This window comes from Acanthopagrus latus, chromosome 11 (assembly GCF_904848185.1).
Source record: "Acanthopagrus latus isolate v.2019 chromosome 11, fAcaLat1.1, whole genome shotgun sequence".
NCBI classification, from domain to species: Eukaryota; Metazoa; Chordata; class Actinopteri; order Spariformes; family Sparidae; genus Acanthopagrus; species Acanthopagrus latus.
In genome coordinates, this window is record NC_051049.1 from 26,931,188 (window position 1) to 26,950,614 (window position 19,427).

Below are 19,427 nucleotides of genomic sequence, written 5' to 3' on the forward strand. Positions count from 1 at the left end.
AACAGGTGAATAATTTGTTCCCTTTTTTCTAACATCCGTGCTTTTCATTTTTCTCATTGGAACATCTGTAGATAAAAGGAATTAGGCCTTCTGTAGTTTCGGAATATTTTTTCCAGCATGGTCCTAATCTGCGCTTTCGAATTCGGAGGCCTGTGCGTTTTCACAGAGTTCAGATGCTAAATAATTTCAGCATGCATCTCTCATGCTAATTTTGTGCAGTTGCTCAGAAATCGGCCCTGGATTGCAGTCGTTATGCAAAGTTATGTGGCTGCAAATTTCGCATACACTTGAATAATCATAATGTGACAGTGGGCCTGGCTCACCTGACCTTGGATATGTCATTTATTGTTTGAAGGAAACGGAGATGCTTTTGAAGCTGGAAGCGCACTAAATTCTACCCCAACCTGCGCTGAGGTAATGTATTCTGTGATCCTTAACTCCAACCTTAACTAGGACAACATCTAAAAAAACCATGTCTCCACCTCCAAACAGCATTCTGCAAAAGTAAGAAGTGACTAAAATGTCCTCACTTTGAAAAACTACCTTGCTACCCACTCAAAAAGTCAGCGAGCAGCAGCCTCCTCTCACCTCCTAATATATCCGCATGACACAATGTCCTTGCTCTCATAGCTCAAACTCCAAATGGAAGAGGTGAGTGCTGACCAAAATGGCCTCACTTTATGGAAAAGATTCTGATTATCAATTTCTAAAGCAAAGATGGGGTAGAAATGTAATCACTTTCTGTACAAACGCTCAAGCAACTCAACTTATATAGGAAACTGAGTCCTGGTGGATGATGTCCTACATGTTTCCAGATGTTTTCAATTTTCAGAATATGAGTAGCAATAAGTTGCTGTCATGGGGACATTTTTCTGATGAGGACAGGCTGGAATAAAAGATACAAAAAGACAAATAAGTTAATCTAACAGAGGCAGCCTCAATAGATGTCATAATAATAATAATAGTAATAATAGTAATAATAATGATAACAAAGAAGTTGCTAGCAGAATTGAACTGGTGTCTAACACAAAAAGAAGTAACAGTCAGACCTGAAAGGTGATGACAAACCTGGACCTCTGCGTGACACATGTTCTACAGCAGCTCTCGCTTTCATTGCTTATAAATAATCCTGCATACTGCTCAGGCATCATTCTAATTGTGAGACATCTGTAAGATCTCATATATTTTACCTGTGCCAAACAGATGTGCGCGCGCGTTACATTTTGCAGCTTCCATCAAACTGCTTCACTTATCAAGATAAAGTGTTCCATTCCCTCACACTCTGTAGGAGATGTACATCAAGCTGGTGGACATTTAGAAGTACTTTTCTAAAAATAGGGCCCTTGCTGGAGATCCATTGGACATGACTAAGCTATCATTCACATTAAGCACTTGTCACACACAGCGGAGAGCATCTCTCAGTCTCTTTTTCTAAGGGCCACATCCGTAGATCACTGCAATTTTTTTTTTTTTTTTTTTTTTTTTTTTTGAGGTGGGGGGGTTTGCATTCACCAGCCAGCTCGAGTTCTCACAGAAGAAATCCTTCACTGCTTAATCTGCCAGTGAATGCCACCTTTTCATTTATAACTGCGAGAGATCAAACACACAAGCGCGCAGGGAACATGACATCCTACAGTGAGCCAGAGGCATTCAGCGAGAAAGGAGTATCTATTGTATGTGTTGCCTTACAAGAAATACCGCGCTCAAATGTTTTCACAGCACTGAAACTCATCAATGTGTGATGTGAAGTTACTGTTTGTTTGCAGGATAAGGCTGACATTTGATCTTATTCATTATTCACAACTGAAGAAAAAACTTGAACCATCAAGGATGTTTTGCTTTTCACTTTATTACTCTCTTGCGTTCTTTCAGATGTTTGAGACTTTGTACAACAACAGAATTCTATGGCAGGCAACACTATGTCAAGTTTTTACCTCTTCTAAGGGAATTCTTGGTCATGATAAAAAATACATACTTCTGTGGGGTGCTTGCTTCTCTTTCGACCTGGCTCACCTGCGGTGAACATGAGAAATATCCTATATTTCCCAGGATGCGTTTGAATAACCACAAAGAACAGGCTGGGCCATACGGGTCTTATGATGGGTAGGAATGTAATTACATACTGCAGGTAAAGGATGTGAGAGCAGTCGAAGTCCCAGATATCCTTTTCATTCATAAGAAGAAATAAACCACTCAAACCCCAACACTTTTTGAATTACCTTCTGATCTATTCAAGCCAATGTTAGTGCAGCCTGGTTGATACTGACTGACGCCAATGCCAGAAGGTTACTAATTACATATATGCTTTTGCTAAGAAGATTTATTTTTTATTTGTTGTTTTCTAAAACATGTTGTAGCTCTGCAGGGAGAATAACATGTATATTAAACACACAGCTAACGAAGCCAAAGTCCCCATTGAATCTTTGGATTTTGAATTGACACAGATGAGTCATCGCCATGAATCTGATGCTGTCAGACACATTTGAATTCTATAAGCGTGTCATCCCTGTGTCACCAGGTAGTCACGGAGAGAATACCACAGCAATTTTTCAAGGTTAAGCGAATTTGTGAACATTGCATTAAACGTACGTGAGTCATACATCGGGAAAACAGAGTGCGTCATAAAGAGCTTACCCTCAAAGTCTCAGTCTTTGTAATATATGTATATTTTTTGAAAAGATTCTTCAGATGTGGGTCAGATAAATAAGATAAAGGTTTATATCTCTGGTGTGCCACCTCTTCTTTTTACCCGGCTTACCTGCTGTGAACAGGAGCAGTCTGCTGTGTTTCCCAGAATACGCAGCCAAGCTCAGGCTGGGCCATCTGGGTTTCAAAGTATTAAGGAAATACGGTGCAGGTAGATAATCTGAGAGCAGTAGTGATAGCAGCTGAACTCTCAGATATGCTGTAATTCATCAGAAGAAAAAAACAACTCAACTTGTCCACTGGTTGAAGGGTCGCAGGTTCGTTCCCGTGCACTCTTCATGTGTCTTTGGGCAATATATGGAAACCCAAATTACTCCCTGTGGCTCTTGCATCATTTATTTCAAATGCACGGATAAATACACCGATGACTCTCTTACATTTCAGATGCCTTGGGTTCGAGTCCCGGCCTGGGGCCCTTTGCCGCGTGTCACTCCCTCTCTCTGATTCCTGTTTTCTGTCGTAACTTCAGCTGTTCTATCAATAAAGACCTAAAACAGACTTAAAAAAACATAAACACTTCTTTGAAAAAAATAAAAAAATAAAAAAAAATACTTTGAGTGGATGGATGAGTCATTGCCGTGAATCCGATGCTGTCGGATAAATTTAAATTCTATAAGCAGCAACATCCGTGTGTCACCAGGTAATCATAAACAGCAATGTGCAGGGTTGAAATAATTTGTAAATATTGTATAAAACCATACGTGAGTCACACAATGTGCGAACCCAGTGTGTCAGCAGGAGCACACCGTCAAAGTCTCAGCCTGTCGCACAAGCAATGTCTGTGTTATACCTATAATTTCTGACATAATTCTCAATTTATTGTGTTGCCTAGACTTCCCAGCACCGGTTAATGATTATCAAAGTCATTGCTTTCCAAGCATAACTGAGAACTACTGTTCAACGATTACCTTGGGAGCCATCTCAGTGACCTACGGAGTGAGTAGAACGTGCTCATGTTTGTGTACGTAACACGCATCTGCACTGAGGGCGCGTGCGTTCCGTCGCAGCGGTCTTTTTTTTTATCTATTTTCATCCTGTTTTATTTAACAACCGTAATTGTCTCATCATTGGTGTATCTTGTTGTTTAATGAACTGATCTAAATGATAATGGCAATGTAATGACACCCCTCAATAAATATTTAATCTAACCGCAACATGCTCCGTCACCTTGAGAGGGCCGGCGCGCAAAATGAGAACCCCTTTCAATTAACGCTGGCCTGGATGAAGCTGGCTCTTGTGTACTCATTTACTCTGCTCTGTATTAATTAGCTGTTTTGCTGCATTGTGAGACTCTGACGTCTGCGTAGGCTTGCCTTGAAGAGCACTATACGCGCTGTTAGCTCTAATGGTCACATTAGTCATTTTGCAATGATGTCTTGCCTTGTAATAAATACAGTCATTATGCTTTTACGCTGGGAAGCTGCATCTTTGAAGGTCACCAAAAATTAGCTCCCTTCCAGCTACACCACACAGCTGTAAGGCAGGGCTTTCTTTCTCCAACGACTGCGTGTTCCTTCAAGGGCGATTAGATATGATACAGTATATTAGATGCAAGCGTGTCTGGAGTCAACAGTCTGAACTTGTGATCTGCGAGTGTGTGTCCTAGCTACAACTGGAATGGAGACACCTTCTGGAGCACCGTCACTGACCTTGTACGGGGAGACCCACATTGTGAGCACAGTCCCCAGGGCACTTCCCGTGGAGGATATGGGAGGGAACGATTTCCTTTTCTGGGATGGAGAGAAAAAAAAAAAAAAAGTCACTTGGATGTAAGAGCTCAGACAAACTATGGAACCCCCACATTTTTATGGCGAAATTCATAGTCATAGTGCAGATCTGGAAGTGGGAGGCAATGCATTAGAGAGTCTTGGCGTTCTAGAGTGAAGGCTGTTAAAGTGCCCCGCAATGAAAGAATGGGCAAAAAGAAAAGATAATTGAGAGGATGATCCAATGCTCTGTGCCAAAAAGCTGTGTAAATATAGCCCCAAGATGAAAGTCATCATCCATAGATGCTGCTATCTTTCTAATATCTGTTCAAACATTTTTCAAAGCTGTTTCAATATGATTTCTCACAGTGTTATATTGTGCCTGTTTGGACTGACACTGGACTGAAAACCGGCATACTAACAAGGCTGTCCTCCCCAAAACACGTGGCCGACTGCCGGGAGTGAAGGAGCCAGTCAGATGATGTAGTGAACGAGTGACTGTGTAGAGCGATGGAACGGATCAAACACAGGACTCACACCCAGGATGGCTGTTCGTGCCCACTGCACATTAAGCCACGGTGAATGTTGACTTATCATAAACTTTAAGTTAACATATCTATAGAATTGTATTTAACATGTGTGCATTACCATGCGAACAAACAACCTGACCCTTTTGTATATTTTCTTGAGTTTTGTACTCACGTTCCATTCAGTCACCTGTTGCCATAACTTCTGGGAAAATATCAGCTGGTGCGTCAGAGAGTGAGGAAGGACGTCAGCAGATGCTTCTACCAGCACGTCCTCATACCTAAACAACTGAATTGGTCGAGTGTCAGCATCTTCCAAAAACAACATGACCATTGCAGCATAACACTGATGCACTGATGATGTAGGTTCAGGCAAAAAAAACACTTCTTGGTTAAGTTTAGGAAAACACCCAATTTGTCTTAGAATCCCTGTCACCTTTGCACCTCATGTTACAAACTTAATGTTGACTTCTGGTTTCAACTGGACATGAACAGTGGTGTTCTCGATTTGATGAAAACCAACCTCCTCCTTATACAGACTATTCACAATCATATACTTCTCCTCACTACCTCACTTTGAGCTGGAGTAATTACTAAAGCCTGTGGGTTGTAATAAAAAGCTGAGTCACATCAGATAGCTATCAGCAATGGTGGCTGTCACATAACATAAAGTAGTGTAACGTTGCATAAGTAAACACAACTGTGCAACTAATGTATGTATTTTAATACAAATCATGACTGTTTCCTGAAACCAGCCAAGCTGCTTTGATGCCATAACCTGATCAAACTTTGACTGCTTTAAACATGGTCGCACTGTCAATGGCATATATGATGTTTTGGGAGTCACTGACAAATAACTGATTCTATCATCTAGGTATGAGGACATGTTGTACTAATAAATGCTCAACAAAGTGATATTTTGATGAAATGCAGATATTATAAATTTAGAGGAACTCAACAGATGTTTGATTCTCTGATTTGTTATTATTACTTCCTGGCGCTTCCTTGTGCTTTTAATGTCAAACACAACATAATTGTGTAAGGTTGCGCCTAACCTGCATGCAGTCATAGATGATGTCATGTTTTAGTATTCTTTTCACCTTTGGCTTTAACATTAATCCGGGGTGAATAACTTTTTTAATTACGCTCTTGAGAAATGTGTGCGACACTGTTTGTGGGCCACACAGGTACATTAATGTGAATGCTTCCCGTCCAGGATTAATTACATTCTTTATTCTCTATGAACTGAGACAATTTGTAATTAACATTTTGACCCATGTGCTCCTCAACCTTTCAGTGTAACAACTAATTCATGCAAGCTTGTCCCATGTAACCTCATTAGATCATTCTGTGTGAGTGTGTCTGTGTGTGTGTGCGTGTGTGTGTGTGTGTGTGTGTGTGTGTGTGTGTGTGTGTGTGTGTGTATGCATTTGCTGATAATCAAGCTTCACATCCTGACTCCCAACTTTATTCTCAAATGACGAAGGCTACAGTATGTCATGGGATCATCCGGTTCAATACTCACAACATCTCAGGTCACCTGGAGCAACATTGTGATTCATAGTTAAATGAAAACTAAGGTTGATTACCACTTGGACTATTTTTGCAGCCCTTGCTATTCTTTTGATGGTTAATGTCAAAACAGTTTAGACCTCCATCAGTGAGTAAAAGGACATTAAACCTAGTTCTAACAAGTGCTTGAGAAATATATAGGAGCTCTGCTATAAGCGTATTGTATTAATAATCAAATGTGTTATGATTGCTGTCATGATTACAATGAAGTTACAATGACAGTGTTTCCCACACATTAGTTTATTAGTGTCGGTTGGCCACAATATCAGCATTGGCCGTCGGATATTGATTTTCTGTTTTTGGAGCTGTGCGTCCCTGTTCTCACTTTCTCAAGACAGTGCATCCATCAATGAATAGCATGATGTTATATACTCTGATACAGTGGATTGCGGTGTGGTTTTTAGTCCACTGGGAAAACCAACGAAGAAGAGGAGGAGGACTATTTAATGTGGTTAGCTTGACCGTAACTTCCTCTGCAAAGAAGACGGCTGGCCTCATCGTCCAGGTCAAGTCCCCACAAAGTCATGGCCAAGCCGTGTAATTTCCCAAAAGCTAACATAGTGAAAGACATGTCTGTAGAACCTTCATAAAAGTGTCAGCACCCCCACAAAATGACTTGTTTTACTGTCAGAATTTGGGCAATTCAGTCCAGTAAAATTAATAGAGTCTTGAAGAGCCAAGTTAGCTCTGCGCTAAACAGGAAGTCTCGGAGTGCGCATGTTCTGTGGCACCCCAGCTGGACAGCCACTGCCACAATTAAAGTCTGATTCTGTGGGAAACACTTCACTAAAGTAATAATGGAGTTATAAAAATGAGAAACAGTTACAGAATCAAATTAGAGTTTAATCAGAAAAAAAATAATACACAAGCTGAAGTGGGGAAAAAGTTGAGGTTTAACAACGAGTTTGCATAGAATAAGAGGAACAGTTGACCACTATGTCATTGTGCTATCGAAAGCGGCTGCATGGCCTTTGACAGAAGTAAGCAAAATCTTCCTTGTGAGCAATAGATGGCCAGCTGAGAGAGTACAAAAAATGCAGCAACAGGGGAGACAATGTTTTTTTCCTACTCGGATACTCTGGATCGAACATTATTAAGGTCACCAAAATGTCATTGCTGGGGTGCAAACAGTGTAAAAACACGAGTTGCCAGGCGATCATGCCGTGTAGACAAGGTGACCATTTTGACAGATTAGCTACAATTTTATTTCAAAGCATGCCTCAAATGAATCCTCATCACTCAGCCATTTTGAATTGTGTGTTTTGCCCAACATGTACTCATACCTAAATACCTGAATAGCCCTGCCGTTGACTCCCAAAATCACTACGACCAGCAACAGGCAAAGCATCATCGTAAGCGGGCAGTTCACTTTAGTTATGAATGTAAATATGTTAATAAAGTTGAAGTATTTATTTGAAATAACTCACTGCTGACTTTTGCTTTAACACTGGACACTAAAGGCGGTCTACTGACATTGTCACTCTTCACCTCACTTCACCCGACTTCCTCCTTAATTGTCCAAACAATTGCTACAGCCATTAGAGGACGCCGCTGTATATCAAATGGATCATGATAAACTGCTTTCACTGTCGACCGATATGGTGTTTTTTAGATGAGGTCTAGCTGGTTTTAGCCCTTTGGACCTGGACCTGCCATGTTCTGATATAAATAAAAGGAAACAGAAGAAGAGGCGAGTGTTTATTCCAGCATACTTAATTTCATAGTTATGTTGGTAACATAGGCTTGGACAGTATGTTGTAAGTAACTTCATTTGTGAGAAACAAGTACATGTTTAGCAGTTCGAAAAATTATTCCAACATCCATTCACAGATACTATCAAATAAGCAAGAATGTAATGCTCTGGCTGACTACTGGCCTGACGGAATGTAATAAACGTGTCAAAGGGTTTATAACCTGGAGTTTGTATTATTAACTGATGAGGTCGAATTGCCCAGCAAAAATTGCAACATATAGAAGTAGTGTTTTATATATACACACAAACACACTTTTCACTGACTTTGACAGTGTGAAGCTGTCTGCTTAGACTGGGTTCCATTTTTTTGATGACATAAATCTCTGCACCATTAATGCCGTATCTTATCTCCCCTGACATTCAAGTATTACATTTAATTTTAACTGAGAATGATATTTAATCACAGGTATCGTGCTCTTTTTTGTGCCCTAGTATGTGGGCAAATGTGGATGATAATGACCTTGGCTTTTATTTCTACACTCAAGAGATGCTTGCTGTGCTGTTCACACACTCTGTTTGCCACAAGAAGCATCAATAACATGCTGATTCTCTTCTGGTCAATGGAGGTTTATCATCTCATGCCAGTGATTTTCTTTTCTTCTGATTTTCCCAGAAGCTATCAAGCTGAGCAGGTGTGTCATGTGAAAAAATAGGAAATAAAAGTCATAAAGGACCGGTGTGTAATATTATTGCTTTTCTGCCATCATCTCAGATGATCTTAATAGTACAGTACATACAATTTTATATCATCGGCTAACAAAAAAGATCATGATAAATGTTCAAAGGATTCATAAGATTATTGATCAATACCACCACTCAAGGATTACTGAGCAAGCTGCTCAGATTTATGGCTTTCAGAGAAGGCTCTCTACTTTGCTCTCATGCCATGTCCACACTAGAGGATACAAATGGTGTTTACGTGTCGAGCAGCATTCCATGCACACTTGTGTTTTCAGGCTGTCAATACTGAAACTTAAATATAGTATAAAAAAGTATCTCTCTATTCTTTGTCCACATTCTGTTGCCAAAAATAATTTGTATATTACAGCTATCACCTTTGTGGATCAAACACACACAAAACTCTGTTAGAAACACAGCAGTCACTAAATATTATTGGCATATCATATTGACACACACAACTTTGATTTATATTGATATTTTATTATTGCAAATTTGTGTTTCTTGACATTTATGTTGTGACAGTGCTGTGCTTATTTTCTGTTTAGGTTTAGGTACAACAACTTGGTTTGGTGTAGGCACAAAGTTACTTGGTTAGGTTTAGATACAAGTCCTTAGTACTTGGTTTTGAGAGTGGGCTTGCAGGGAATGGTGTTGGAGTTAAGAGAGAAGCCTGCCAAGCAAGTGACCACAGTTTGACACTGCATTTCAACATTTGTAAGCATGTCCCCACCAAAGCAGGTATTTTAAGCTACAGTGTCTTCTTCTCAACTTGACCAAGTGGTTTTTGTGCCCAAACCCTAACAAAGTAGTTTTGGATCCCAAACTAACTTAACTGTGACAGTTTGATAGCGTTAATAATAATCCAAAGGTCATAAGATATCACAGTATTTGTCTGTCAGCAAGCTTTATTTTGAAAGTTAACCAGATGTTGCATATTACGTCTTATTGAAAACTTGAGCCCATTTCCCTTTACATAGAGGAGATTGTAGAGCCACTTATCATTGACAAGTATGAATGTTTAAGTAGTTTGCAGACACGTTACCTGCCAACATTCCATACTGGTCATTTTAAAACTATGGTAATGTTTTAGTTGTCTGTGGTCTCGTATTAGTTTGCATTACATTTAGGGCCCACATATGACCACACACAGTTCAACATGTCCATACATTTGAGTACACGCAGAAGAAGGCAGAAGAACAGTTTCTCATGATTACCTATTACACAGCTTCCTGATCTCTATTAAATATATATGTCTCTGTAGAGCTGCTGACATCCAAGTGGCTTTTGAGACCTGAAAACCTCTTACAAACTGAAATGCCCATGGCAGTCCTTAAAGGGATGCACAGATTCATGTATTTTAACAAGCACATGAACATAGTTTGAACTTTGGTATGATAATTTCCTACTGAAGAACAAGGGAAATGTTTGATCTTTCGTGGCCGAGCTACACTCGCTACAGTACACATGCGACATGGGATTGTGTTTGAGGCAAAGCAGCGTCAGAAAGTATCTTGTTTTAATCTCACTCTCACAGTGTTTTTTTTTTTTTTTTTTTTCTCTCTTTCTTGATGAAGCGATTGTTGTTGAAGCACTATTCAAACAGTGGGCAGGATTCCCCTGGGCAACAAAGCTGTCTTTACTGGCACGCTCAGCACTCATTACTGATGGGAGGGAATCTTTGAGACACTAACCATCTGGAATGAATAACTTAAAATAGTACACAAATAAATAAATAAGTAAATGTAAAAAAACATTGTGATACTGCTTTTATTTTCTGCGTCACAGTAGTCTAGCCTTATTGCGAGTAGGACGTCTTGTATTTCAAGGCTGCACAGTATGCCTTGTAGTCGACTGCGACAAAATTATATCAAAAGACAATGACAATGACACATCTGTCATTATCAAAAGCACTTTCCTTCCTGACTCGAAGGGTGACTCACATGAATAAGTTAGAATACATCAAACTAAAAAAAAAAAAAAAAAAAACCTCTGAATGTAAATGGCGTTTGAAACCGTTTACAGCTGAGGTGAGCACTATGCCATTAAAGGACGACACCTGAATCAGCTGCAGCCGAGACAAAAGACTAACCAACTCTGACTGATGGAGGGACGCAGTCGCTAATGGACTCGGAGAGCTTCGTCGCCATTGTCAACACAGCCATCACACGCTTGTCAGTGCCTCCTGGTAATGAGAGAGAGAGAGCAGTGGCCAGAGAAAACCTCCGCTGTGCAGGATTGTTAAGTGCTGTATCGTAATGCTGCCCGCTGGTATTCAACTTACATTCGACGCAGGATGTTTGAATGCACTTTCTGTCTCTGATTTCACTAGAAATAATCCCGTCTGAGGAGCTGCTTGTCACTGGGCCCTTCTTACATTCTCATATTAAAATTTACTGGGACGAGCAGATGGTTGTTTCAGTTCTTTGTGCATTATTTAACAGTTATTCGGTGTTCATGGCAGATTATTTTTTTTTTCGCAGCTCAAGTGTTGTTGATGTTCCAGCCTGGATCTCTCACGTCGGAGAAAAGCTCCATTTATATTGTGTATGCGCTGTATACTGATGCAGTGCTGCTTTAACAGTCAGAGCTGTATGCATTGCTGCAGTGCCCCTCTCTGGGACAACACAGTATTCACTGTTATCATGACAGCAGGCTCAATATCTCAACACCTTTGCACTGAATTAAGAAAAACCTAGAAATAAAAATCAGCCAGCAGCTCATTAAGAACATTAGATCTTATTAATTGTTAGTATTACTGATAGTAATAATAATAAAAGAAAAAAAGCAATGTAGATTTTAATGAGTTTTCTGTCATCTTCAAATCTCATGTAACAATAATCTTGCCTCTTCCTTTTCTTTTCTGCTCATCTGTGTGGTTACACCATGCTAAATAAGCAGATGTCATTCATTATTTAAATTCTACGGGATGTATGTTGGTGCAACAGCTGGCCACGTCAACGCATATAATTCATCTGGACACTGATTAGGGGGATGTGCTAGCTAGCGTCAGCAAGCTAGCAAGCTAATTTTGCCAGGAGCAAACTGCTTGACAAATTGAAACTGTGTTGAACAATTAATTAACGGAGAACAAACAGGTGTTTGTTGACAAAAAACAGATGACACTTGTTCACGCGCACACACACTGTTCTCATTCTGCATGCGCAGCACATCCACACGAGCTCGGACGAGCAACACGGAGGAGCATGCACACACAATTAGATTTGCACACACACATGCACACACACACACACACACACACACACCATATATTACAGGAAAAAAAAAAAACAAACAAACAAAAAAAAAAACATTGTGACATGCTAGTGTCACCGCACAAGCACTGCTCACAGCTTCTACTTACAACCCACACAATAATGAAAACAAAAAAAAAAAAAGACAATGATGCGACAGGGCTCACGCTGTGTCATTGGCGGCCTGCTTACAATTAGCCAACTGGCGGAAGAGCAAACCAAAGCTGTTATTTTCAGGCTCCTCTGTACCATCACCGAGGCCGGAGCGTGATGGCATCTGACAAAACAGCCAGCGAGACGGTCCTCATATTTTCAAACACTCGCCGTAATTAAAGGCACAATCCGCCGTTAGCTGTGCGTTCACTCCAGACTCCTCCTGAAGTGCGAAGGAGGTGGATAGAAAAACAGTCATCTTCTGCTCGTCCTCTGCCCCGTTCTGCCTTCCTGCCGCTCGTTTCATCTGTTGTTATTGTCATAGTAAAGGAGCAAAACACAGAGAAAAAGAAAAAAAAAGCCAAACAAATAAACAAACAAAGAAGCCAAGCCCCGGTGCTCTTGGCTCGCCTGCAGATCTCCATCCATCTAAAGTTGACTTCATGTTGGGCCGTCCTTGAACAGAGCATAAGGTGCAATCGGTCCAGCCCACCAGTGTGTTTATTATTATCTTTGATATGGAATGTAATTAATGAGCGAGTGCATTGCGACCTTCTAGGACTTGTAATAAAAGCCTCGCTGCATGGGGTCTAACGTGTGAAAGGTTTTATGCAAGATTAAACAGATTTTGTTGCCATGGCTGCTAATGAGGGCGACACTTGCTGCATAATGGGAAGCGAACTCCCAATCTATTCTTATCACTAAAATGACCATTGATCCCCTCTGTTGTCTGTCTTCAAGGCAAATCAATCTGCCACAATTGGACACAGTGTCGCAATATATTCCCAGATGACCTTTGTTTTCCTTTCACGCAGGCCTGTTGTGTAAAATCTGGAGGAGAAAGTCAAGCAGGTCACATAAAGGGGCCCCGAGTATTTGAAAAGAGGCAGATCCTCAACAAGCCTGTGATTATGCGACAAGTGCTTCAGCGATTTTCACATGGAGAAAGAAGGACCTTTCGATCTCCGTCTTTTCAATCAGCATAACGTGGCGTATGTGTGTGAGGGCTGCAGGCGCTGATTGTAAGTTGGAACATGCGGCTTCACAGCCACGAGACCCGAGAGACAAAAAGAGCCCGCCCTCCCCAAAGGGCTTTACAATGTGAGTAAACTCATCTTTATTCTGCAGTCCATTATCAGAGTGGCTTCAATGAAAACCACTGCTCTACACAAAGCACCTCCACGCCCTGCATTTCAGCTCCATGCCTGACGGTGTCACTTGTATTTTCTCATTATGACGAATAAACAGACTCACTGAGAGGTAATAGTGTCCCCACTCAGTGTGCAAGGCTCCTCGGTGCCAAAACACTGGTACGGGGGCCCTCGATGTGCTGAATGAGATACAGCACTGATTCTGGCAGGCCCCTTGACCTTAACAAGGACAAAACCCCCTGCACTCCTCGCTATAGCACACCTTTCCTTTATGCATTCCTCATTTATTGCAAATATTTTACTCGCTGCAGTGCTGAAGCTCTAACAAAAGGAGTCGCCCGTAGTTAGTGACACAGGAGCTGCCAGAAAAGCAAACCCTCCCCACGGTAAAAGCAGCTTTGCCACCAGCCTGTCAGAGCCAGCAGATGACATATCGCGGCAGGGAGAGGTGTGAGACACTGGGCCCCGTGAGCCAGAAGATCTGGAGCTGACCCAAGTTAGACGGCTCATCCCTGGTTTACAATATTGTCAGGTAGCATGATGTTGCCTGACATGGCCAACACTAATGGGACAGTCCTAAAACAAAAACTACATTTGGATAGCCCTTGGTGCAAATACTGTGATTCATCTGGAAGAAGAAATATTTATTCTGGCCATTTTGTCACTCTGGGGTTTTAAAAATGTGGATAGAATTTTCAGAGAAAAAAGAAAAAGAGAGCTACAGTGGTGCCAACCAAAGTCAGAAATTAAAGTCCCACATAAAGATTTAGGCTGACCACTGCAAAGAGTTTTTTTTTCTCACAGGTTTGACCTCCAAGAGCAGTGCTATTGGCAGATTATCCCGTCCACAGTGAGCTGAGGAGAATGCTAAACCAGACTGGCAGAGCACAGCTCAGGAAGCAGCGAGGAAAAGGTCCTGTATGACAGCCAGTGTGGAAGGACAACTGTCAAAGTTGTATGCAATGGGGAGAACACAGCCATCGATTTGCCAGCACGCTCTGTGAGGAACTTTGTAACGTGGAGGGCAGTCAAAGGCATGGGCTGATACACCCACTGTTAGCCTGGAGCTCTCCTGAGGATCGACCAGGGGGGTGGAAGAGGACAGCACAGCAGGGTCACGTGGTGAAGACTACATGGTGGTCAAAACAAAAACAGAGAACATCAGGTTTCATTTCAGTGCCGAAAATATTCACATTTTCCATATTATAATAAATAAAGATGACATATTTTCATTTGAAATCGGACTTTACTTTTGTTGTATTGGTTTCAAGGGAAACAGACTGGGAACTCTGGGATGCTCCTCTAATTGCTGTGGGTTAAACTCCTGAATCTACTGAACCATCTGTCAGGGTCCACAAGGGCTGCCGCTGAAGGAGAAAAAAAACAAAAAAAAACAGTCCACCTTACCACACATGCAAGTGCACTGTCCCCTGTGATTTCAAACCAGGTTGAGCACTTATGTGGAAACCTTCCAGTGTTTTCTCAATGCAAACGGTTCAGAGGCTTGGAGTATGGAGTAGTTAGACACAGTTTTTCGTTCTATGTCCCAATTCTGACCCTGATTTAGATCAAATTATTTTGTCATATGTTCAGCATAATGTCAGATGACATTGTGCATTACAATTAATCCAATAATATCTAATGTAATCTGTTTTAACATGTTTAAATTGTTAAATTAAGTAGAAACACGTGCTTACATACGCTCAGGTCTCCCATAAAGAGCAACTCCAGCAAGTTTACACATCAGAGTGTGTTTACAGGTCTTGGGGAGTACAAAAAAAAAATAAATAAATAAATGTATAAAACCTTTTGTGGCTCCAGAGGAAGCTGCATGTAATCACATAAACTGCCTCTGCTGATGTCACTCAGTGGCCAATTTGCATTGTGGGTAGTGTAGGCAGCTGGTGTTGGAAAAGCAGTCCACTAGTCACTCTCCTATAAAGCCTATAAACAAAAGTAGACACAGCAGAACAGGTGATATCACCTTTTATTTTATTTATGTATTTTTTTTTTGTAATTCATTTCCATGCATTCTTCTTCCTGTCCAATATCAATATCTGGTGCCTTGTTGTTAACTTTAATGTAGAACATTTGTGGAGTTACCCTTAAAAAATGAGACCTGACATTATTCAAACAATGTGAGATCTGACCAACAAAATATAACAGGCCTACAGGTTAAAGAAAATGCAGCTTCTTGAGTAGGTTATCACTCTCAGCTCACACACACACACACACACACACACACACACACACACACACACACACACACACACACACACACACACACACATTCACCTTGCTGATCATGGCATCGGGTGTCATTACTCTCAGCATCTCAAGATGCCCTCAGGTCAGCTGCTACAATCTGTTTATGTCTCTGGAACCTGAGTGTGTGTGTGCGCGTGTTGGTGTGTGAGAAAGAGGAAGAGAGAGAGATGGAGGGAGGCTGAAAGACAGTGAGTAATGGGGCGGGGGTAGAGAGAGAATAATGAAAACTGTCAGTCCACAGAGGGTAGCACATGACTCTCCTAACGCTCTGTCCTGATTCCAACACTTCTAACACTCGGAGTGATTCTGACGCTCAGACGTTCGGCTCTGAAAAAAATGCTGGAGAGACGCACTCTAAATATTTACCCTGACTGTTAAATCAACTCTGTCAATCTTTCTCTCTCACAGTAAACCTGTCCTTCAAATATCCCACCGCGTTCTGTTCTATTCCGCTGTTTTTCTTGTCTTTTGCAGCAGTGGGATTGAATTGGTGATAGATGAGGCAACTGCTGATGATAGACGTGTGTCCTAATACAGTAACAAAGATGTATGCGGTCTTATTTGTTCATCCATTTTGTAATTATTTGCATAGTTTGGATGCAAGCTTCTGCAAACAATGCTTGATTCCTGGACGACTGGAGCAGATTTCATCATGTTGACTCGTTTCATTTTAGACTTGTGTATGTACTGTGGCTGTTTCTGATGAAATGTGCATGGTGAAGATGTACCAATAACAGCAACTTGGCTCACACCACTAAGAGATATGCAATTTTGGATAGTGGTCCATGATAAGGCGAGACCTCTGCTTCGATCATCTTGTCAGCACCTGCAAAATTGACTCGGTCACTTCAGTAGCAGGGGCAGAGGGGCAGTTTGGGGAGAGGCAAACTGTAGCTGGGATATGTAGTGCACAGAAAACATCATCAGCTCTCTACTCTGGAGTCTGGTGCTGTTTGTGTGCTATTCTCATTTGGCCTAAGGGTGGCAGTGTTGGTTTACCATTCAGCTGCTCACCGCTCCAACCCCTCGTCCGACTGCTGTTATCCATAAATGAGAGATAATATTGGCATAGAGTAAGGTCATAATTCACTCATGCTGCCAAGAAGAAGGAAACCACATCTTTGCATACGACTTTCATCAAATTTCCCTTAAATTTAGATTAAGGGGAAATTATTATTTTAGTTTTAATTATTTATCAGACAACAAAGGGAACCTTTCTTCCCCTTTTTAAGGGTGGGGGGAAATGCCATGAGAGCATCTCTCCACATACGGTTTCATTAAGCTCTTCTGGATAATTGTATGCCTTTTTGCACAGAGGGATACAGTGGTATCCAGGCAGCAGAGAGGCTCTCAGAGCAGCTCGAGCCTGCACACAGCAGGGGGCAAGCCAGCGCCTGGAATAAACTGCTGCTCACAGAATATACTGTAGGAGAACTCTGTGCCTACGTGTTGGAGCATATTATGTTTACCGGCATGCAGGAATATGAGTGTATTTTTGAGTGACAGGGGATAATGGGCTCTCAGAGCTGTCCCACTAAACCCAGTCCAATCAGCTCTGCCTCTCCCCCTGAATTAACCAATCCCTTTAACGAGCCATTGAATTCTGATCAAACTTTCATAGCTCACCTAATTTACAAATCCCTGATCACTGGTCAGGTTCTGCTGAGACGCCGACAAGAAAGAAAGCCCCCGTAAGTGTGACTGCGTCATTTATACATTAAAACAGCCCCGCCGCTTCGCAAATCAAATTTTCATAGAACATCACCTCTAGGAGAGGAGAGATCTCTGGCACTGCGTTCTCCCTGTGCCTGCATGTGAGAACCTTCCTGCCGAGTGATTTTCACATTTTTCGGCGTCACATCTGTGACTCTGTACTTTGCCAGTAAATGATAAATTGAATATTGCATGAGTGCACTTATGTAAGTTGGAGCTGGGGAGTGAGTGAGCGAGCGAGCGAGTGAGCGAGTGAACGAGCGAGCAAGGCGGACAGAAAGTTAAGGGGATATTTTTCTTTGAAAAAAAAAAAGAAGGGGGAAGTTGAAATTAATTAAAAAGATATCATCTTCCTACATGCCTCAATGGAAATGCTGGCGCTAATTCAAACACCTTCCCGAGTGTTGACCTTAAATTCCGCTCATAGTGACAAACTGTGATGAAATTTTTTTAACCGAAATATGAATTAAGCCTCATGAAGACTTGCTCTACTTGAAAGATTAAGAAAACAGCAATGTCAAGGACTTACAGTGTTATGCGCAATCTGCTGACCCAGCCGGTGACTCTCCTACGAGCTCCTGACAAATGATCATATGACTTTTTGACTTTGCCGAAGTAAAATGGCCAATCTGACTTTCACTCTGTGAGACATGAATATTGAAAAGCAACGCTGCGAACAAGGGCGCCAAATAAAAGCTTACACGGCCCATCTGCTCCTGTGACGGCGAGCCGAGAGGCGACGTAAGCCTTCGCATTGTCTTACGCGTCTTACTACTCTCCTATCTTCGTCTTTTGTAATGGTAATCAAAGATCCATGCTGCGGAGACCCTGGCAACTTTCAGCGAATTGTTTGAGAAGTGAAATTTCAAAGGACTCGTACAGAGCTGCTGTAATGAGTCCAAAGTTGGAGATGAGCGCTGTAGTACAACATCTTTTCTATATCTCCTCCTCTCTTCCCCCTCTCTGTCAGGGCACCCTTTTTAATCACCCTTCAACTCTGCAGACCTGCCATTCCCTCTGCACTCCTCTCCAGGCTGCCAGCTCTCGAGGCCCGCACCTTCCTTTATTCGCTCTTTGATGTATTCTCCAGAAATTGGCATACCTTGAGCGCAGGAGAGAGGCGTGACAGAGCCCTCCACTCCTCCCTCACTTGTCTCCCCGGTGTGATTAATTCTACAAGTCCAAAACAGTAACTTCCTCTGACACTAATTTCCTAACATGACGTCTCTGCAGTTGGCAGGGTGGGTAGGTCCGAGGATGCCTGTATGCTGAATTCTTTCCTGTAATAAATCATTAGCCATTAGGGACCTATGTGCCCTAAATGACTTAAACAAATGAACTTGTCTGCTTTAATAAGACCTTCCATTACCTGAATATGGTCTGTTTAAAGGCAAAGGAATGAATCAAAAAGTACTACTGTGGTAGAGACGTGTTTTGTCCAGAGAGCTGGCTGTAATAATAATAATAATAATAATAATAATAATAATAATAATAATAATAATAATAATGATGATGATGATGATGATGATGATGATGATGATGATGATGATGATAATAATAATAATAATAATAATAATAATAATAATAATAGCAACAACAACATTAATAATAATAATAATAATAATACTTACAGTGTAACTGGAATTTGAGTTTTTTTTTATTTATTTATTTATTTTTTTTAAATATACAGCAATCATACTGAAGCTGTTTCAGTTTTCTCATTTTTCAAGAAGATAAACAGAAAAACAACATTCCATCAAACACCAGTATATGATTTACACTATTCTGTTACCACTTACTTTGAAAACAAAGAGCGCCCCACACCTTTCACACGTTACTTCATCAGATTTGCTCCGTGCTTAATTGCCAGCAGGTGTTCCTTTTTTAGAAAAAAAATAAATAAATAACCGGGTGCTAATCAAAGGAGAGGTCCAGCTGGGCCACAT